Source organism: Sus scrofa, chromosome 10 (assembly GCF_054392235.1).
Source record: "Sus scrofa isolate SSC_HxYL_T2T_F1_AM1 chromosome 10, Sscrofa_HxYL_maternal_Yorkshire_Landrace_v2.0, whole genome shotgun sequence".
NCBI classification, from domain to species: domain Eukaryota; kingdom Metazoa; phylum Chordata; class Mammalia; order Artiodactyla; family Suidae; genus Sus; species Sus scrofa.
Genome location: NC_139392.1, coordinates 34,054,655 through 34,077,736, shown reverse-complemented (window position 1 = coordinate 34,077,736; position 23,082 = coordinate 34,054,655). Strand labels below are relative to the sequence as shown.

General features: G+C 41.7%; 1 protein-coding gene and 1 pseudogene across 1 annotated transcript in view; both read left to right on the top strand.

Moving 5' to 3' along the window:
- Window positions 1-23,082, top strand: part of LOC146398945 (uncharacterized) — a 367,324-nt gene that overhangs the window by 154,857 nt on the left and 189,385 nt on the right. The window lies entirely within an intron of this gene.
- LOC146398950 (phosphatidylinositol 3,4,5-trisphosphate 3-phosphatase and dual-specificity protein phosphatase PTEN pseudogene) lies at window positions 6,979-8,160 on the top strand (annotated as a pseudogene).

The following is a 23,082-nucleotide window of genomic DNA, read 5'->3' as shown; positions in this document are numbered from 1 at the left end:
AGGGGGTCAAGTCCCAGGAGAATCCTGAAAACAAGACCAGGTATGGAGATTTTTACACCATACTTTTTTTTAAAATGTAACTATAACAGAGGCAGAGCAAGACCCAGGTACTTGAGAAAGGCTGGAACAGGAGGCTGTCAAGGACAGGATGTCTTACTATTTTAAATGTAAATCTTAAAGTTAAGAGAAGGAGGAAACATCTGCAGGTTGAAAAGCAGCATTCCCTGGGCAGGAAATATGATATTGGAAATGTTACATTACCTGCTGGCTTCTAAAATGTATCACTGGGTTAGCCCTGTCTCTCATGGGCCTAAACTCTGGTGGATTGTCTTTTTTTGTTTGTTTGTTTGTTTGTTTGTTTGTTTGTTTGTTTTCCTTTTAAAACACATTTCTTTAGTTGGCTTGCTTAGCAGGTAAAATAATCTCCCAAAATCCATGGCCTTGCAGAGGAGAAAGAAAGGCAATTTTCTGCTGTTCAGGAGAGGTTGGCAGCAGGCTTCATCAAGTGCCTTGGTTAGTATTCCAGGCAGCAGCCTATCCACTGCTTGTTTGGGGCAGCAAGTGAGGGAGGACACAGGGAAGGGAAGAAGGAGGCTTGAGAGGGCCTGCATGTCCAGACACACCTTGCAGGACTTGCAAAATCTCCCTCCCTTCTTGATAGGGTCTGAAAAGGTGTCCTCCCACCACTCATATGTTGAAGCCTTAACCCCACCCCCCAACTCCAGACCTCAGAATGTGACTGTATTTGGACATAGGCCTTTAAAGAGTTAATTAAGATGGAGTTCCCACTGTGGCACAGCGGAAACAAATCCAACTAGGAACCATGGGGTTGCTGGTTCAATCCCTGGCCTCACTCAGTTGGTTGAGGATCCTGCATTGTTGTGAGCTGTGGTGTAGGTCAAAGACATGGCTCAGATCTGGCATTGCTGTGGCTCTGGCATAGGCCAGCAGCAACAGCTCTGATTAGACCCCTAGCCTAGGAACCTCCATATGCCCCAGGTTCAGCCCTAAACAAAGACAAAAGACCAAAAAAAAAAAGATAAATTGAGGTCATTAGGATGAGGCCTAATCCTACAGACAGTGTCCCACAAGATGGGGAAATTAAGGCACCGGGGGGAGATGGCCATCGACAAGCCAAGTAGAGAGACCTTAGAAACAAACAACCCTGCTGACATATTGACATTTAACTTGCAGCCTGGAGAGGCCTGAGAAAATAAATTTCTGTTATTGAAGCCCCCCAGTCTGGGGTACTTTGTACCAGCAGCTCTAGCACCCTCCTGTCCCTCCCATTTCCAGCTCAGTGGGTCACTTTGCCCCCTACAAGCAGCTGTCCTCTCTTTCTGCTCTTTGCTTCTCCAATTTTCAGAGCTACTGTCTGGCTTTTGAAAAGCACAAACAAGAACTTTTTTGCTGTTTCATAAATCTCAGCTGGGTAATGTCAAGGGAAGAAAAAAAAAAAAAAGGAAAATGTCACCCAAACACTCTTCTACTTCTATCTGCCCTCAGTGTCAGGACATGCCTGGGTGCCACCAGGATTAGCGTGGGCATGCCCAGGGAGGGAGAAAAGTGCGTGCCTGGCATTCCTCTGATTTTTCCTTTGGGTTTTGTAGGGCAGTACAGAAAGGCCTGTGATCTTTAAACAGATAGACAACCAGGCATATGGACAAGCCCTGACATCCACAGCTTAAGGCTGTACCTTTTGCTGGGTACCCAGTTCTTCAAAGAGGAGGCATCTGGGTGGGACTGTCAAGGTAGCTGTTTTGAGTTGGTTATTTAACCCTCATCTTCAGTGTGAAGTCTTTTCACATCTCAGCTTACTCCCCCTACTTCTGGTCCTAGGGAAGTAACTCCTTGGCTTATAAGACAGGATCCAAGAAAAGACACAATCCTATCATTGAATGAGTTTTAAAAATAAACTAACCTGGGGACTACCCCCATCATGGCTCAGTGGTTAAGGATCCGGGGGTGCTGTGATCTGTGGTGTAGGTTGCAGACATGGCTTGGATCCCGCATTTCTGTGGCTATGGTGTAGGCTGGCTGCTACAGCTCCAATTAGACCCCTAGCCTAGAAACCTCCATATGCCATGGGAGCGGCCCTAGAAAAGGAAAAAAGACAAAAAATATATATAAAATGAAAAATAAAATAAATAAACCAACCTGATAGTGTGAAATATGAAGCAAAAGAAGAGATTACCTGTAATTACCCAATAGTCTGTGGTTGTTTCTGATATATCAAGGTTGGGATATTCCAGCGCTGAAACAAACAAGAAACACATCAACATACTTTCACAGGTTCTGTATGTAAATATTGTTCAGTAAATGGACACAGCTGACAAAAGACCAAACAGCTAAATCTTGCTTTGTCATTCTTGGGAACTCTAGGACATACAGGTTGAAACTCTCTGGCTGCTCAGAAAACAATAATACTCAGTAAAGGGCTAACGTTCAAAAGAAGAGTTTTCTAAGGCTTTTGGGTTTCTGCTTTCAGTTCCTCCATCAAAACCTTCTTAAATGAAACACGTTAACTGTCAATACCTACAGCTAGAACATGTCTTAACTAAAGCTTTCTTCACTTGAAAAGTTACCCAACCATCACTACCATTTTTTAGGAATGATTATATCTTGAATGAATTTTTCTAACGTCAAACACTAAGTTTAGTAGCCAACAGTCCCATTTTTTTTTTTTACCAGTATGGTGACAATTAGAATTAATACATGTAAGGGCCTTAGTACAGTACCTGGCACATAATAAGTACTTCATAAGTCATAGTCATGTTATTTTTACTATTCTCAGAATACCAAGATGATGAAAGAAAACAAATTCTTCACATGTTGCCAGGCAACATAATGCCTTTGTTTATATCATCTTTTCCATAAAGTAGAGTCATCTTTCATTAAAACATGGAAATTCACAAAAGCATGCCATTATACAAACATTTAAAAAAATTCCAAGTGGCTACATGTGCTAGTAAGTACATTCACGTACATCATCTGACTTATTTACAATACAAAAAGCAACCATAGAAGGAAATTGAAAAACATTTGCTAACATATGTTTAAAAAAAACTTTGCCCAGTGACCTTGAGAAATGTACCAATGATTAAATTGAAGTGCACAGATTTTCACTTCCTTTGGCTACCAAAGAAGTGTTTGGGTACAAAATGTAGGCTGCATCATCTTCAAAGTTTATGCCTGCTGCATAGCAATGAGGATTATGTTACAGGAGCCTTATAGGAAGATGAGGCCACAAGCCTACAGGGACTTTATCAAGTGAATGATGCTGACTGCACATGAGTGGCATTATGACATCTATTGCAGGGCAAGGGCTGAAGGCTTGGGAAAATCTGCTGATGGCAGAAGTGGGGGAAACCATAGCAACCCAGATTGCCATGAAGACTGATGCTCATCAGGCAGTATTACAAGCTCAGAGGCAGATGGCTTGGATTCAAACCCCAGGTTCCATGTCTTACTAGCTGTGTCAGAGCGGGCATGTTGTTAAACCTCTTGGAGCTTCAATTTTCTCTTCTGAAAAATGGTGCTAATTTCACACTTACCTTACAGGATGGTTGTGAGGATTAAATGAGGTACGAGAAAAGTGAAGGTTAGAAGCACCTTGATAGTACTTTTTTCAATGTGCAATAAACTTTTCATCAATTAAATCACCTTTTATCACATATTTCAGTCACAATAAACTCTTTATGACCAAAGAGTTAGCATGTGGCCTGGCACTAAGTTTTGCTAAACAGACAAGGCCCTGGAGAAGATGGCAGAGTCTCTGCAGGATGGGTACATACTCACGTTCAGCGATGGTGAGCAGTGGGTAGGTGAGGTAGAACCCCACCAGCTCAGCTGAGAGCTGGTGGAGGAGGCTGCTAGCCACTGTGCCATTGAGGAAGGAGTATGATTGCCCACCATGTACACCAAGGTGACGGTCTGGGAGGCATTGGACATGCTCACCATCTGAATAGACACAGGAGGAAAGGGGAGGGAGACATCCCAAGTAAGATGAGGATCTGTTTCATGAAGACCGTGAGGAGGAAGTTTAAGCAGAAGTTGAGGGCAGGAATGAAAGGGAGGTGGGAAAAGAGCAAGGAGGAGACAAGAATAATAACAGTTGTCACTTAACAGATGTGCCAGGCATTGTGCTAAGGGCATGTCATCTCATTTAATCCTCACCACAACCCCAGGAGGCACAGCCTGTTATGATTCCCTTTTACAGAGGAGGAATGTGAAGCCCAACATGATCAAGGGACTTTCCCCAAGGTCACACAGCTAAGAAGTGACAGGGCCACGATTCAAATCCAGGTAACCTGGCTTCAGGGTTTTGAGGGTTTTTTTTTTTGGTCTTTTGGTCTTTTTGCCTTTTCTGGGGCTGCTCCCATGGCATATGGAGGTTCCCAGGGTAGGCGTCTAATCAGAGCTGTAGCCACCAGCCTATGCCAGAGCCACAGCAATGCCAGATCTGAGCCACATCTGCAACCTACACCACAGCTCACAGCAATGCCAGATCCATAACCCACTGAGCAAGGCCAGGGATCGAACCAGCAACCTCATAGTTCCTAGTTGGATTCATTAACCACTGTGCCATGATGGGAACTCCCAGGTTTTTTGGTTTTTTTTTGTTTTGTTTTGTTTTTTTGTTTTTTGTTTTTTGTCTTTCTGTCTTTCTAGGGCCACATGTGAGGCATGTGCAGGTTCCCAGTCTAGAGGTGTAATCGAAGCTGAAGCCACCAGCCTACACCACAGCCACAGCAATGCTGGATCCTTAACCCATTGAGCAAGGACAGGGATTGAACACTCAAACTCATGATTCCCAGTCAGGTTCATTTCTGCTGTGCCATGATGGGAACTCCCCCTGGCTTCAGGTTTTAACCACTAGTTGTGTGTATCTTTTCCAGAGCTAAACAGCCTCAGGCTACATTTATGGTTCTAACAATACACAACAGGACATAGGAAGGTAAATTTAAGGAAGGCTCAACTACTCAGACAAAGAAAGCAAATTTTGGGGAATTTTAAAGGTGAAAGGATGAGGGATGCACACAGTCAATCACCAGCCTAGTAACAGACAAGGTGACTGAACCTGATGACACAGGGAATTCAGAAATAGAAAACAGCTTCTTGAGAGGGCGATTACATTTCCTTGTGGTCTATTAATTCCATGTAGGATATGTTAATATTACTATGAGATGGGTGGTTTTCTTCTTGAATTTTGTCTAAGTCAGTTTTTCAGTTGGGAGAAAATCAGATTTTATGGGTCAATGTATACACAAAAATATCCCACAGATGAGATTTGAAAAACAGACAGGGTAAGCAGGCACTCAGAAGCTTTGTCAGCTTCTGGGCTGGGTGCCTGCCCCTTCTCTCTCCAGATCCACTTGCCAGCCCATGCTCATCCTACTCAGTGCCCCCAGAGACAGACCCTTGTGGACCACCTCAAAGGCTCCTTGGGCCCCTTGCTTCAGGCTCAGGGAGCTCAGGGGGACATGGGAAAGAAGGGAGTGAGGTCTGAGAGCTGGTGTCAGGGACTCCCTCTGGTGGGGTCACAGATCTTTCTGCACAGCTCTGGCCTCCTGCTTCCCATGGCTGCTCTCCCCCCACCCCATCAACCCCAATCGTCACTGCCTTGGAAGCTGCACTGTCCCTGTGGTTTCCCTAGAGCCCACCTGTACTTTGCAAAGTCCCTTTCACTGGACTTGCCTCAAATTACCTTAATTTGAATGTGTCCTCTCTTCTTGCCAGGAGCTGACTGATACCAGTGTGTCCCAAAGCTTTGTGTATTCAGACATAAATATCGTTGCAACTTTCTTTTCATTTTCTTTTCCTTTTTTTTTCCAGGGCTACAGGTGCAGCAAATGAAAGTTTCTGGGCTAGGGGTTGAAGCAGAGCTGCAGCTGCAGGCCTATGGCACAGCCACAGCAATGCAGCTTGTGGCAATGCTGTATCCTTCACCTATTGATCGAGGCCAGGGATTGAACCCACATTCTCATGGACACTAGTTGGGTTCTTAACCTGCTGAGCCACAATGGGGATCCTCACTGCAACTCTCCTTTTAAAACTAACTGTGAAGAAGACTGTCAAGAGTAGCTTCTTGACATTATTTCTGACTTTTTCCCATGACTGGAAGTTCCTTTTAAACTCCCTAATGCAGAGTTCTCTCCTCTAGGAAGCTGCAGCCATGATGGAAGTTTGTGAGGCGCGACCAAGCTCAGGCGAAGGAGATGAGAGACAGTGGCGGCTGTGGCCCAGAGCTCCTCTCAAGGCCTGTGAGCAGCTGCGGGGGCAGCACCCTTGGGGAGCCGGATGGCCATTGGCGGCGGCAGCGGCAGCGGCAGTGGAGGTGTTTCTCGCCTCCTCTTCGTCTTTTCTAACCGTGCAGCCTCTTCCTCGGCTTCTCCTGAAAGGGAAGGTGGAAGCCATGGGCTCCGGTGGGAGCCGGCTGAGGAGCTGCGGTGGCACCTCCCCGCTCCTGGAGTGGAGTGTGGGAGAAGCGGCGGCGGCGGCGGCAGCTGCTCCGGGGAGGGGGTCGGAGTCGCCGTCCTTATTTCCAGGGCTGGGAACACTGGAGAGTTGGTCTCTCTCCTCTTCCTGCCTCCAACATGGCGGTGGCGGCTGCACATCCAGGGATCCCGGCCGGTTTAAAGCCTCCGTTCCGCAGCTGCCACCGCACCAGCCCTGGCCCAGGCTCCAGAGACCCAAGGAGGAGGCAGCCTTTCTGAGGATTATTTGTCTTCTCCCTATTCTGCTGCCACCACTGCCAGACCTCTGGCTGCTGAGGAGAAGCAGGCCCAGTCACTGCAACCATCCAGCAGCCGCTGCAGCAGCCATTGCCCAGCTGCAGTCCAGAGCCAAGCAGCAGCAGAGCGAGGGGCATCAGCTACCACCAAGTCCAGAGCCATTTCCATCCTGCAGAAGAAGGCCCACCACCAGCAGCTTCTGCCATCTCTCTCCACCTTTTTCTTCAGCCACAGACTCCCAGACATGATAGCCATCATCCAAGAGATCGTTAGCAGAAACAAAAGGAGATATCAAGAGAATGGATTTGACTTAGACTTGACCTATATTTATCCAAATATTATTGCTCTGGGGTTTCCTGCAGAAAGACTTTAAGGCATATACAGGAACAATATTGATGATGTAGTAAGGATTTTGGAGTCAAAGCATAAAAACCATTACAAGATATACAATGTATGTGCTGAAAGACATTATGATACCGCCACATTTAACTGCAGAGTTGCACAGTATCCTTTTGAAGATCATAATCCACCACTGCTAGAATTTATCAAACCTTTTTGTGAAGATCTTGACCAATGGCTAAGTGAAGATGACAATCATGTTGCAGCAATTCACTGTAAACCTGGAAAAGGATGAACTGGTGTAATGATTTGTGCATATTTGTTTCATCCGGGCAAATTTTTAAAGGCACAAGATTTCTATGGGGAAGTAAGGACCAGAGACAAAAAGGGAGTAACTATTCCCAGTCAGAGTCACTATGTGTATTATTACAGCTACCTGTTAAAGAATCATCTGGATTATAGACCAGTGCACTGTTGTTTCGCAAGATGTTGTTTGAAGTTATTCCAGTGTTCAGTGGTGGAACATGCAATCCTCAGTTTGTGGCCTGCCAACCTCCAATTCAGGACCCACATGATGGGAAGACAAGTTCATGTCCTTTGAGTTCCCTCAGCCATTGCCTGTGTGTGGTGACATCAAAGTGGAGTCCTTCCACAAACAGAACAAGATGCTAAAAAAAGAAAAAATCTTTCACTTTTGGGTAAATACATTCTTAATACCAGGACCAGAGGAAACCTCAGAAAAAGTAGAAAATGGAAGCCCATGTGATCAAGAAATTGATAGTATTTGCAGTATAGAACGTACAGATAATGACAAGGAATATCTAGTGCTCATTTTAACAAAAAATGATCTTGACAAAGCAAATAAAGACAAGGCCAACTGACACTTTTCTCCAAATTTTAAGGTGAAGCTGTACTTCACAAAAGCAGTAAAGGAGTCATAAAGTCCAGAGGCTAGCAGTTCAACTTCTGTAACACCGGATGTTATGACAATGAACCTGATCATTATAGATATTCTGACACCACTGACTCTGATCCAGAGAATGAACCTTTTGATGAAGTTCAGCACACACAAATTACAAAAGTCTGATTTTTTTAATCAAGAGGGATAAAACACCATAAAAAACAAACTTGAATAATCTGAAAATGGATTTTTTTTTTTTTAATGGCAGTAGGACATTGTGTCAGATTACCAGTTGTAGGAACAATTCTCTTTTCCTGACCAATCTTGTTTCACCCTATACATCCACAGAGTTTTGACACTTGTTGTCCTGTTGAAAAAAGGTTGTGTAGCTGTGTCATGTATATACCTTTTTGTGTCAAACCGACATTTAAAATTAATTTAGGATAAATAAAGATGGCACTTTTCCCATTTTATTCCAGTTTTATAAAAAGTGGAGTCAGACTGCTGTGTATACGTAGGAATATTTCATTTTGTGTCCTGTCACCAACTGAAGGGGCTAAAGAGCTCATGAAATACGGGTTGACATCCTACCCCTTTGCTCTTGTGGCAACAGATAAGTTTGCAGTTGGCTAAGAGGAGTTTCTAAAGGGTTTTGCTACAGTCTAATGCATGTATTCGGGTTAGGGGAATGGAAGGAATGCTCAGAAAGGAATATGCTTTATGCTGGACTCTGGACCATATACCATCTCCAGCTATTTACACACACCTTTCTTTAGCATGATACAGTTATTAATCTGGATATTTGAGGAATTGGCCACAGTCATTGCTTGCTATTTGTGCATTTTATTTTTCTAAAGCATATTGGTGCTAGAAAAGGCAGCTAGAGGGAGGGAATCTGTATTGGGGTCCAGGAATGAACCTTCCACAACATCTTAAGAGTCCACAAATGAAGGGATATAAAAATAATGTGGTCATAGATAAGAAACAGCAACAATGACTTAACTATATAAATGTGGAGGCTATCAACAAAGAATGGGCTTGAAACATTATAAAAATTGACAGTGATTTGTTAAATATGTTTTCTCAATTGTAACGACTGATCCAACTCCTGTGTAATCAAGGCCAGGGCTAAAAGTCAAATGCTATTAATACCTACATCAGTCAACAACTTACTCTTATTTTATTAGTTTTCAATCATATACCTGCTGTGGATGCTTCCTGTGCTGCCTACAAGCTTCTTTTTTCTCATTAAATATAAAATATTTTGTAAAAAAATAAAATAAAAAAATAAACTCCCTAATGCAGAGCCCAGAGTTCCATGATTGACAATATACAGAGTCAAAATTTCTGATCCTCTACTTCCTCTCTGGAAATATTTTCGGAATGTGGTTTAGCCACAGGTATTCATGCCTCTTTCCCCAAGCTACCAAAAAGAAGGGCACTTCATGCTGAATAATTCAAAAGATATCACCATACTGTTACCCCAAAAAGATTAACTAAAATAACTTTGCAACCTTTATTTCTATTGTGAACATTCTATTTTTTGCTTTTCAACAAAACTGAATCTCACTGGATCCCAAAGAGCTTTGTAGTATGGTACCTCTGCTCATGCTACACTTGACCAGCTAAGTTATAAGTTAGACAGTTTCTAGCTGTTTGTTTATTTGTTTGTTGATTTTTAGGGCTGCACCCATGGCATATTGAGGTCCCCAGGCTAGAGGTCTAATTGGAGCTACAGCTGCTGTCCTATGCCACAGCCACAGCAACACAGGATCCAAGCCTACACTTTGGCTCAGGGCAATGCTGGATCCCTGACCCTCTGAGCAAAGCCAGGGATCAAATCAGAGTCCTCATGGATACTAACTGGTTTTGTTACCACTGAGCCACAAAGGGAACTCCTCCCTCCCTCCATTTTTTTAAGGGCCGCACCTGTGGCATATGAACATTCCCAGGCTAGGGGTCAAATCAGAGCTGCAGCTTCCAGCCTACACCACAGCTCACAGCAACGCTGGAACCTTAATCCACTGAGGGAGGCCAGGGATTCAACCTGAGTCTTCATGGGTACTCATGGGGTTTGTTACCATGGAGCCATGAAGAGAACACTCTCCCTCCTTTTTAAGGATGAATAATATTCTATCATATGTATATTCCACATTGATTTATCCATTCATCCATGGATGGACACCTGAGTTGCTTCCACTTTTGGCTGCTGTGAACAATGCTGCTGTGACCATTAGTGTTCAAATATATGTTCAAGTCCTTGCTTTTAATTCTATTAGGTATATACCCAAAAACAGAATTGCTGGATCATATGGTAATTCTACAGTTTTTGAGGGACTGCCATACTATTTTCCATGGTAGCTGCACCATTTCACATGCCCACCAGCAATGCACAAGAGTTCCAATTTCCTCTTACCAACACTTGTTATTATCTATATTAAAAAAAAAAAATAGCCATCCTAATAGGTGTGATGTGGTATTTCATGGTTTCTATTTGTAGTGATTAGTCCTGCTGAGCATCATTTATGTGCTTATTGGTTACATAAAGAAGAAATGTCTATTCAAGTCCTTTGCCCATTTCTTAATTGAGTTGTTTGGGGGTTTTTTGTTGCTGAGTTGTAGGAGTTCTTTATGTATTCTAAATATTAACCCTTAGAGATACATGACTTGCAAATATTTCCTCCCAATCTGTGGGTTGCCTTTTGATTATGTCCATTGATTCACAAAAGTTTTCAATTTTGATGAAGTCCAACTTATATATTTTTTCTTTTGTTGCTTATACTTTTGGTATCATATCCAACAAATCATGGCTGAATCCAGTATCATGAAGCTTTTCTCCTCTGTTTTCTCCTAAGCATTCTATAATTTTAGCTCCTACGTTTAGGTCTTTGATCCATTTTGAGTTAGTTTTTGCATATGGTGTTATTTTGCCTGTTGATATCCATTTCCTCATACCATTGGTTGAAAAGACTGTCCCTCCCCCTACTAAATGATTTCATCTAAAGTAATTTGACCATAAACATAAGGATTTATTTCTAAGCTCTCTATTCTTTCCATCAGTCTATATGTCTGTCTTCATGCTACTACCACATAGTTTTGATTACTATAGCTTTGTACTAAGTTTGAAATCAGATAGTGTGACTTTATTCTCCTCATACAAAATTGTTTTGGCTATTTGGGGTTCTGTGAGATTTCATGTGAATTTTAAGGTGGATTCTTCTGTTTCTGCAAAAAATAAAGTCACTGCAGTTTTGATAAAGATTGCATTGAATCTTAGAGTTCCCATCATGGCACAGCAGAAAAGAATCTGACCAGGAATCATGAGATTGCAATGAATCTGTGGATCATTCTTGGTAGTACTGGCATCACAATAATAATAAATCTTTTAATTCATGAGCACGGAATGTCTTTCCATTTATTTGTGTTTTTTGTATCTAAGAAAAATGTGACCATTCTTGAGGGTTGCTTAACAATAACTGTGTAAAAAAGAAAAGTTCACAGGCCTGAAACCAAGATCATGTCACTGCTCCCTGAAAGTCATGCCCTGTCCCCTGGTAGAAGCAGCCCCTGCAGGGGACACTGTCCCATTATCCCATTTACTCTTAGACTACTGTGGGTTGTGACCTCATCTCTTACTGATTCATTTAGCTAAGTGGAACCATAATGCTGATGGAATGTAAAGCTGTTGTTTTCATTCCTAGTATCTGTTCTCCCTTCTTCTATGTCAGCCTCACAATTTTCCTGATAAGAGGGAAAACACCTCTTCCCTCCTACAAGTTCATGAGCTTTGGTGGGGTTGCCCCATCCAGGTTCCAGAAGTGGGCATCTGAGCCAGACTTCATTGACAGGGACATGTCATATCCTTACCACAGTTTCTGGTCCAGAAATAGGTATAAGATCCAAGAGGGCGGCGTTGCCGTGAGCTGTGGTGTAGGTTGCAGACACGGCTCGGATCCTGAGTTGCTGTGGCTCTGGCGTAGGCCGGTGTCTACAGCTCCGATTCAACCCCTGGCCTGGGAACCTCCATGTGCCGTGGGAGCGGCCCAAGATATAGCAACAACAACAACAACAGCAAAAGACAAAAGACAAAAAGACAAAAAAAATAAAAAAATAAAAAAAGATCCAAGAGGGTTCGATGAAAATGAATCCCAGGACATTGACTGGAATGACACCCAAAAGGCCACTCTGGTTCCATAAGACTGTGTGTGATAGGAATGAGGTAAACCTGGATGTGCCAGAGGCCTGAGGATGATGCCAGCACAGAGCAAGGAAAGCTAAGAGATGAAGAGAGAACATCATCAAGAAATCAAGGGTGTTCCCATTGTGGCTCAGTGGAAACAAATCTGATTAGCATCCATGGGGACACAGGTTCGATCCCTGGCCTCGCTCAGTGGGTTAAGGATCTAATGTTGCCACGAGCTGTGGTGTGGGTCACAGGTTCAGCTCAGACCTGGTGTTGCTATGGCTGTGATGTAGGCCAGGCAGCCACAGCTCTGATTCAATCCCTAGCATGGGAACCTCCATATGCTGCAGGTGCAGCCCTAAAGTAAAAGACCAAAAAAAAAAAAAGAAAGAAATCATGTAAGCACCTGGATCCAACTGTTTCTGAAGTAAATAAGCCATAAACCTCTCAGTTACATGATCCAATCACTTCCTCTTTTTGCATAAGCCTTGTGAGCTTGGATTCAATCACTTACAATCAAAAAGTCCTAATTAAGTCGATCTAACCTAGCCCCTAATATCAATGCTATACAAGTAAAAAACAAGTCACTTTTTCAATGACTCTCTAGACAAATTAAATGTTTACATGATCTTATTATACACAATATCCAAGGTGCCCCACAAATTATATTTAATACAATAAAATCAAAAGCTATAAATTACAAAACCAGGTGCTGGGACCATATATCAAAGACAAACACAGGGGATGGTTAGCATGCAGTTGTCTATGCATGATAGATAGCCTAGAGTTTTACTAAATCTACACAACAACTTTGGCTCTGGGCTTCCTGTCAGCCAAGGCAAAAAGGGACATGGGGTTAATAAAACAATTCATCCAATTATCCAAAGAGCTGTTGATACATTTAAGATCACTCAAATCTATTTAGATGTAATTTTTGAATCTCCTGTTGTAGTCTTTTCCAAGGAAGCTTTGTTACTTGCTTTATAAGGTTTCATCTCATGGCCCATGACTATCATACAACAACACAAGAGAGGCTTCTTAAGGCCAAGGACAGCTAATTTATCTTGGTGTCCCTTCTAGTGCCTGATAAAGAGCAGGTGCTCATTAAGCCCATACCTCCTTAATACAATTAGAGTATGCTTTGCTGCCAAGCTCCAATAAGACTCATATACCTGTGAGGATCACAAACCCAGTTAGACAGAAAAAGGGCTCCCACAAAGGAGCTGAGTCATACTCCTTACATACATCTTATGGCTGTGACATATTTTTAGATTTTTGCCTAATATGAATCAAATCATAATGAGATACTTCCTTATATACTTTGGATGAATCTGGAAAAGGAAAGCTACTCATTCAAATTAAATTGTATGCTTTCCATTATTCACTTATGCTAAATGACAATTTTAAAATCTTTGCATTTAATTGAAAAGTCTTTTAGTTCAGTAAAGGCAGAGACATCTGTTAGTACAGTTAATTAAAGAACTTTGGGGGCTGGATGAATATCATTAAGAAGTATCTGTATAGAGGGAACATTCCTGAATATAATCAAAGCCATTTATGATAAACCCACAGCAAATATAATACTCAAGGGGGAAAAACTGAAAGCCTTCTCCCTCAAATCTGGAACAAGACAGGGATGCCCACTCTCACCACTGCTCTTCAACATCGTTTTGGAAGTCTTAGCCACAGCAATGGGACAAACAAAAGAAATAAAAGTCATCCATATAGGAAGAGAAGAGATAAAACTGTCACTGTATGCAGATGACATGATTCTATACCTAGAAAACCCTAAGGACTCAACCCCAAAACTCCTTGAACTGATTAATAAATTCAGCAAAGTGGCAGGATATAAGAGTAACATTCAGAAGTCAGTTGCATTTCTGTATACCAGCAATGAAACATTAGAAAAGGAATACAAAAGTACGATACCTTTTAAAATTGCACCAAACAAAATCAAATACCTCGGAATACACCTGACCAAGGAGGTAAAGGACCTATATGCCAAGAACTATAAAACTTTCATCAAAGAAATCAAAGAAGATATAAAGAAATGGAAAGATGTTCCAATTTCCTGGATTGGAAAAATCAATATTGTAAAAATGGCCATACTACCCATAGCAATCTACAGATTCATTGCAATCCCGATCAAATTACCCATGACATTTTTCACAGAACTAGAACAAACAATCCAAAATTTTATATGGAACCACAAAAGACCCAGAATCGCCAAAGCAATCCTGAGAAACAAAATCCAAGCAGGAGGCATAACCCTCCCAGACTTCAAGAAATACTACAAAGCCACAGTCATCAAAACAGTGTGGTACTGGTATCAAAACAGACAGACAGACCAATGGAACACAATAGAGAACCCGGAAATAAACCCTGACACCTGTGGTCAATTAATCTTTGACAAGGGAGGCAAGAACATAACATGGGAAGAAGAAAGTCTATTCAGCAAGCATTGCTGGGAAACCTGGACAGCTGCATGCAAAGCAATGAGATTAGAACACACCCTCACACCATGCACAAAAGTAAACTCCAAATGGCTGAAAGACTTAAATATATGACAGGACACCATCAAACTCCTAGAAGAAAACATAGGCAAAACACTCTCTGACATCAACATCAAGTCAGTCTCCCAAAGCAATAGAAATAAGAGCAAAAATAAACCCATGGGAACTAATCAAACTGAAAAGCTTTTGCACAGCAAAGGAAACCCAAAAGAAAACAAAAAGACAACTTGCAGAATGGGAGAAAATAGTTTCAAATGATGCAACCGACAAGGGCTTAATCTCTAGAATATATAAGCAACTTATACAACCCAACAGCAAAAAAGCCAATCACCCAATGGAAAAATGGGCAAAAGACCTGAATAGACATTTCTCCAAAGAAGATATATAGATGGCCAGCAAACACATGAAAACATGTCAACTTCGTTGATTATAAGAGAAATGCAAATCAAAACTAACACCAGTCAGAATGGCCATCATTAATAAATCCACAAAGAATAAGTGCTGGAGGGGCTGTGGAGAAAAGGGAACCCTCCTGCACTGTTGGTGGGAATGTAAACTGGTACAGGCACTATGGAGAACAGTTTGGACATACCTTGGAAATATATACATAGAACTTCCATATGACCCCACAATCCCACCCTTGGGCATCTATCTGGACAAAACTCTCCTTAAAAGAGACACATGCACCCACGTGTTCATTGCAGCACTCTTCACAATAGCCAGGACATGGAAACAACCCAAATGTCCATCAACAGAGGATTGGATTCAGAAGAGTGGTATATATACACAATGGAATACTACTCAGCCATAAAAAAAGGATGACATAATGCCATTGGCAGAAACATGGATGGAACTAGAGAATCTCATCCTGAGTGAAGTGAGCCAGAAAGACAAAGACAAATACCATATGATATCACTCATAACTGGAATCTAATATCCAGCACAATTGAATATCTCCTCAGAAAAGAAAATCATAGACTTGGAGAAAAGACTTGTGGCTGCCTGATGGGAAAGGGAGGGAGTGGGAGGGATCTGGAGCTTGGGCTTATCAGACACAACTTAGCATAGATTTACAAGGAGATCCTGCTGAGTAGCATTGAGAACTTTGTCTAGATACTCATGTTGCCACAGAAGAAAGGGTGGGGGAAAAATGTAATTGTAATGTATACATGTAAGGATAACTTGATCCCCTTGCTGTACAGTGGGAAAATAAAAAAAAACAATTAACCATTAAATTTTCAAATTAGCAAAATAGATTTTAAAAAAGGAGTTTTGAATTAGGTGGCCAGGACATGGTACCATTTCCAGCTCTGCTGTTAACAACCCATGTGACTGAGCAAAGTACTCAACAAATACAGAGCTTCAGCCTTCCCTTTGTAGAAGGCTTCCCTTCACATGGGGCATAGTGCATTGTACATTCCAAATATTTAGTAAATGTGTGCTTGACTCAACAGAAAAAAATATTTAAAGTGGGATATACCAATATTCCTATTAGATGTCATTTTTTGATGTGATATTATGAATGAAATACTAAAATTCCATGACAAAAACACCCAGTGAAATAAGCTTACATGGTCAACTTGAAAAACTAAAAAGGACTACTAAAAAGCTAGTGTGCCTAAGGACAGATTATGGAGAATTAGATTCAGATATCACCAAGCTTCCTTCACACAAAGGAGGAATGGATGATCTAAAGAAGTGTTCAAAGCTTTCAATGCAAAAGCTTTTCATAAACCAAACTGACACTCAGTCATTTTGCCCTGTCTCTGAAGCTCCTCTCAGAGACTGAGTTAGGGATATAAAAATCCCCAATTAAAACTGACTTCTCATGAGTGATGGAGTGGAGCTCCATCCAAAATCGAGCAGAGCAGAATCTCATTAGGAATCAGATCTGAGCAATAGAATCACTGGTGTAACAAGAGGGGAAAATGAAGATTGATTCATGAATATCAGAAAGTTGAGCTCTCCGAAAACAAGATGCAATGTTCTGTATGAGCTTCTCAGACAGAGCTCCCTCTCCTGAGTCTCTAAACTCCATGTCTCTGTGTGTGTTTCAGTCTGTCTGTCTGTCTGTGTGTGTGTGTGCATGTGTGCGTGTGCACCTGCTCAAGGAGGTTGCTTCTCTTACCATTTTTTCTCATGTCATCTTCCTTTCATTCTCATCACTGGTTTCTAGGCATCTCAGATTCTAGGGTAGACTCTGACAGCAGACTATCTGGACTCAAATCTCAGCTCTACTCCTGACTTACTACATGACTTTGGGCAAGTACTTAAACTTCCTGTGCCTCAGCCATCTCACCTATAAAATGAGAATGAAATAATAGTAGCCACATCATAGAGTTGTTGTAATTATTAAATGAGTTAGTGCAGGTAAGATATTCAGACTAGTACCTATCACCTAACAATAAATAAATGCCAGTATGTATTAACATTATCAGTTATATACACTACCCTCAACACATACAACTGCCATGAAAAAAGATAATTTTCTTTCCTTATAACTGCTGATTATTTTCTTCACAGTACTTATTAGAATCTCATATTATTTAATTTATTTGTTTATCTTCAGTCTTCTTGCACAAAAATATTATCTCCATGACAACAGGGACCTCATCCCTCTTTTTCACTACTTGTCTGGTTGCCAAGAACAGTCCCTGGAATACAAAAGCCTCCATAAACATTACTAGAGTAATTGAATTGCAGTTACAACTGTCCTGCATTAGATAAACTATTTAAATTTCTGAGAACAAAGAACAAGTTTGAACAGTGAGAGGTACTGTGTTATACAAATCTGTTTGCTTCCTGATTTGTGATAGCACCAGTAGCAAGAGACTGGAGAGCAGATGGTTTATCTGCAAACATATTTGAAGCTATTTTACTCCTGAGTTTGAATGAAGAATAATGTCTATATTTGAAAAGAAGGGCAAAGACCTCACTTTTTTCCTCCCTAGAAACCTCTGGAAGCAAATAAGCCTCTCCAATAACCTCTCTTTGCTTTGGTTCTGCATTCCTGCTCCTTCTCTTCTTTGTTACCATTTCCTATTCTGATATTTAGAACATTATTCTGAGAGCAGACAGTGACGGTTCAGCACCACGGACAGCAACCTGCGGGCATGAAGGCATTTGGAAAGCTCCATTTCATGGTTCAGAACATGAGACAGGCAGGTGTTTGGAGTTAAGGCCCCCATATAAATTCCTTTATTTCTCAATGGACTGCATTGAATTTTAAAGGAGAACAATTCATGTCTGCTTTTTATTTGTTTGCTTTGTGAATGGGGAATGAATTTGACTTCTTTATCATGAAACTGTTTTCAGTGCCTTTGCATTCCGGTCACTGTGTTTGGGAGGGTGGGTTTATACATACTTTGTCTCATTTAATTCTCATATCAACACCATGAGAGAACCAGATTTAGAGGTAGAAAACTCAAGATTTAAATTCTGACTCCAGGGAGTTCCTATTGTGGTTCATTGGTAATGAACCCAGCTAGTATCTGTGAGGATTTGGGTTTGATCCCTGGCCTCACTCAGTGGATTAAGGATCAGGCATTGCTGTGGCTGTGGTGTATGCTGGCAGCTGCAACTATGATTTGACCCCTATCCTGGAAACCTCCACATGCCCCAGGTGTGGCCCTAAAAAAGCAAAAAAAAAAAAAAAAATTCTGACTCCACATTGGAAAACCACTTAACCCCTGTAAGCCTCTTTTCTAATCTATAAAATGGAGATGATATCTCCTATTACCCTGGAAAATCCAGTCTAAAACTCCTCTTTATAGGAAGCCTCAGTATTCCTATCTGTGAAACTGGGGTAATAACTGTGTATGGTTGGTACAGTGGGAGGTAGGAGTAAGACAGCAAAGGTAAAAATAAGTGTGCTGAATGTGGAAGCTAGCGAGAGTAACCTGATACCAGCAAAGGGAGATGACTATGACACAGGGTTGAATATGTGGTGAAGGGTAAGAGCAAAACTTCAGAGGACTTGAAAGCCAAACCAAAAAAAAAAAAAAAAAAAAGTCAGATATATCAAAACCAAAATGGAGATATGTGCAGGTTCACTCTGGTTTCAGGGAACAGTAAGCCTCTGCAAGAGCAATCTCTTCACTCTTTCAATCGACAACTACTTATTGAGTATCTGGAGTATCTGCTATGTGCCAGCACTGTGCTAAATAAGCCATAAGGTAAGGACACAGACCCTGTCTTCAATAAAGCTTACATTCTGGAGAGGGACTATAGATTCCCCACCACAATACACAAATATGTAAGATGCAATTGTCCCTCATTAGTTATACCTATGAGAATTTGAATACAGGTCTGAATAGTGAGGAATGCCATCCAGTACATTAGTTGTTTCTGAGTTTTGTCAAAAGAGTAATAAAAGTTCAGATGTTATGATCTATTTAATAAGAAATTGAATCTCCTCAGCTCCTGAATTTGGATAGAGAAGGCTGGTACATGCTGGATAGAGAAAATAACCAAGAAGCTAACATGGGGGGAAAGAGGGGAGGATTTTTTCCATTCAGCAGAATGTCAAGTGGGAGTCTGTCTTTTAATTGCTCAGTGCAATGATTCAGGAGAAAAATAGTCTCTAAGTGTTCAGATTTATGCTCAAAAAGCTACCTGATTAGGGTCATCCACCTCCCTTCCCTCACAGGGCTTACATCAGGGTGAAGAATCAGCCCTCATACCTCTCTAGCTCATGGGTTAAGGTAAGAAAAAGACAAGGAGCTAGGAGTTGTGGTCTTGCAGGGAGTGCACTGTGTGGTCAGGGTCTATCCCCTCGCATCACCCCTATGCAGGAAGAGAATGGGAACTTTCTCACTGTGGCAGATCATCTCTAAAGACAGCTGCTGACTGTTCCTCCCCTCCCTGTATGCACATACTCCATCAACATGTGGAGTCTCTTCTCCCCCTGAATCTGGGCTGGCTTTATAATTGCTTTCACTAATAGCATGTGATGAAAGAAATGTGCCAGGACCTCAGAGTCCAGGCTTTAACAGTCCTGGCAGCATCTGCTTTCTCTCTGGCAGGAAACCAGCTGCCATGTAAGAAGTTCAGCTGCCCTGAGACCTCCATGCTATGAGGAATCATAAATTGGAAATATGGTGAGACCATGCAGTGGAGAATTGTGGAAGCTCTACATATGACTCCAGTTGAGCTATCCAAGCTGGTTCTCAGATCTTTAAGCCAACCCAGACTTGATGAAGTATATATCAGTCATCCCCACCATAAGCTGGGGAATAGGCTACACGAGAAGGATGTAAAAGTCCAGCCAGCTGGATTCCGAGTAAGGCAACTCACACATCATATTCTAATTAGAACACAAGCCGTCAATGACACATCTCCTCTCAATGTAGCCATTGGGTTCAGACTGACAGAAGAAACTGAAAAGAGGAAGGACAGAGGGAATCTGAGGTGGGCCCTGGTGGGGAGGGGTGGAGACAGAGGGTGTGACAAGCTTCCCAGAAAGTCCCTAGACATCATTCCCAGTCCTATTAACAAGAGTAATTTATGTTGTTAAAATGAACCCTCACTGATGATTTTCCAGATGTTATGGATCTATTTAATAAGTAATTGAAGTCCAGAACTGGGCTAAATAGCTGCCATACATAACCTCATTTAATTCTTACAAAGGATGCCATAATCTGACCATTATTAGAATCTCTATTTTATAGGTGAGAAGATCAAGGCTCAGAGAACTCAGATGACTTGTCCAAGATCACACAGCAAATGGCAGAACTAGGATTTGAATCCAGGTCCATCTGGCATCATAGCGCAAATAAACATCAAGATCTGGCAAGTGTGGTGCAACAGCTATTATTTTAATTGCTTATTTAATTTTATTGAACTTTTATTTTCAGTGCACATTCTTATTCAACACAAACTTCACTGGCACTTTTGAAGAAAGTTTAAGTAAATATAAAATGTGTCTGTAGTGACAGAATACTGTTTTGTTACATTGTGCTTTTACATTTTAATTATCAAAATTTATTTTTGTATATATAGTGAGAAAAAAGGGAAAGTATTAATAAATAGATTTCAATCTTCCACCCTTAGAAGTACTAGGGAAGAACAAAAAGAAGAAAGATGATATCTGAGAAGTGCTTCAGAGTTTTTGCTTTACTGCAGCTTTCAGACTGCAGTAAAGATTCTAATTCCTTTGTGATTATTTTGGACAGAGTAATGTTTCTCTGAAAGTGACATCATACCTACCTAAATGTGGCTGCAAGATAACTGGGCTTTATATGAGCTGCAAAAATGATTTTTTTAGTTTTCTCAAAAAGCATATCACTTGCTTATTAATAAAGTTACACACTGAAGTGAGGCAATTTAAGGTACTCTTTCTTTTTTATTTTTTTAAGGGTCACACCTGAGGCACTTGGAAGTTCCCATGCTAGGGGTAGAATTGGAAATACAGCTGTCGGCCTCTACCACAGCCACAGCATCACCAGATCTGAGACAAGTCAGTGGCCTACACCACAGCTCAGAGCAACACCAGATCCTTAATGCACTGAGCCGGGCCAGGGATCACACCCATATCCTCATGGATACTAGTTGGGCTCTTTATCAGTGAGCCACAGTGGGAACTCCTTAAGTTAACTCTTTGAATGTTGAGGCCACATAGTAAAGTTTACTTTGGGGTTTACCATTATGCACTTTGGGCTGGGCAAAATTCTAAGTACTAGAGATACAACAATGAATTTTCTTAAGTCCCTCCTCATGTGGCATTTAGGTACTAGTGGGAGAAAGCAGTTGAACAGAACACAAAAGCAGTAAGTACTATGAAGTACAGAAAGTAGGCTAAGGAGCTGAAGAGAGCCAGGCTACCTTAGTCTGGGCAGTCAGGCAAAGCTTCTTGGAAGAGGTATCACTGGAGCTAAGATCTGAGTGATAAGAAAGAGTTGCATGGGAAGATGTGGGGAAAGATCTAGGGCAAAGAGAACACCAACTGCAAGGGTCTGTAGGAGGAACAAGGATGGCATGTTTAAGGAGTGGGAAGAGAGCCACTGTGGCTGGAATGTGATAAGCAAAGGGAAAATTCTACAAGGTAGGACTAGAAAAAAAGGCAGGCATTGGATTGTAGGGCTTTATGGTCACCATAAGGAGTTTGGGTTTTACTTTATTGAGGTGGGAAGCAGAAGTTCCCCTGTGGCACAGCAGGATGAAAATCTGGCATTGTTACTGAAGCATCCTGGGTTGCTGCTGTGGTGTGGTTTTGACCCCTGGCCCAGGAACTTCCACATGCCATGGGTGCAGCCAAAAACAGAGAGAGAAAATGACAGAGGGAGGAACAGATGGAGGGAGGGTGAGGAAGCTATCAAAGGCTTTAAATGAGAGCGTGAGATAATCTTCCTACCATATTTAAAAGATCAGTCTGGCTGTATTGTGAAGAATGGATTACACTGTGGGAGAGGATGAAGGCAAGAGTGGAAGTAAGAGAACTTGTTCAGCAGTTATTACAGTGGCCTGGCAAAGCTGATGGTAACTGAATATAAGAATCACTCCTGGAGTTCCTGTTGTGGTGCAGTGGTTAACAAATCCAACTAGGAACCATGGGGTTGCGGGTTCATTCCCTGGCCTTGCTCAGTGGGTTAAGGATCTGGCATTGCCATGAGCTGTGGAGTAGGTTGCAGACACAGCTCAGATCCTGTGTTGCTGTGGCTCTGACATAGGCCAGTGGCTACAGCTCTGATTTGACCCCTAGCCTGGGAACCTCCATATGGCACAGGAGCAGCTCAAGAAAAGGCAGAAAGACAAAAAAAAAAAAAAAAAAAAAAAAAAAAGAATCACTCCTGACAACTTCTACTCATTTACTGGTATGTAAGAAAATGCCTCTTACCTATTTTTCAGCCTATCTAAAGTTATTGTTTTTGAGGTTACAATATCCTCTATTTCCAGTTTCAAACTTCCCAACAGACACATGTATATGTGTACATACATCTAACACACATGGTTATAAACATACATTTGGAGCATGTGAACTGACAGATATCAGTTTGAAATATCTCCAGAGCCTGAGATTCACACACCTTGTCTCTGGTCTGATTTCAAGTGCCTGTTTGTTTGGGGCCTCAAGGCAATGGACTCACAAAGCATCACACTAACAGTCAATAGCTAGTTCCCAAGACTGAGATAGGGAAACAGTCACCCCATACTCCCAGCTCTTACAAGTGGTAACATCAGATGACTTTATGACAGTAGTGCCCCCTTGAGTGACCATGAGGCAATACAACATGGAGATGGAAGCTGACCATCAAGCTGAACTCACCAAGGCAATGGAGATGCTGAAACAGCATCCACACTGAAGATGCCATCTGTACAGAAATGGGAAGAACATGTCTGGGAGTAGAATTCAAAAGTTGTGCTTTGGGCTTGTGCACTGCCTCAACAGCTGCCATTGATGCCCCCTCCAGTGCT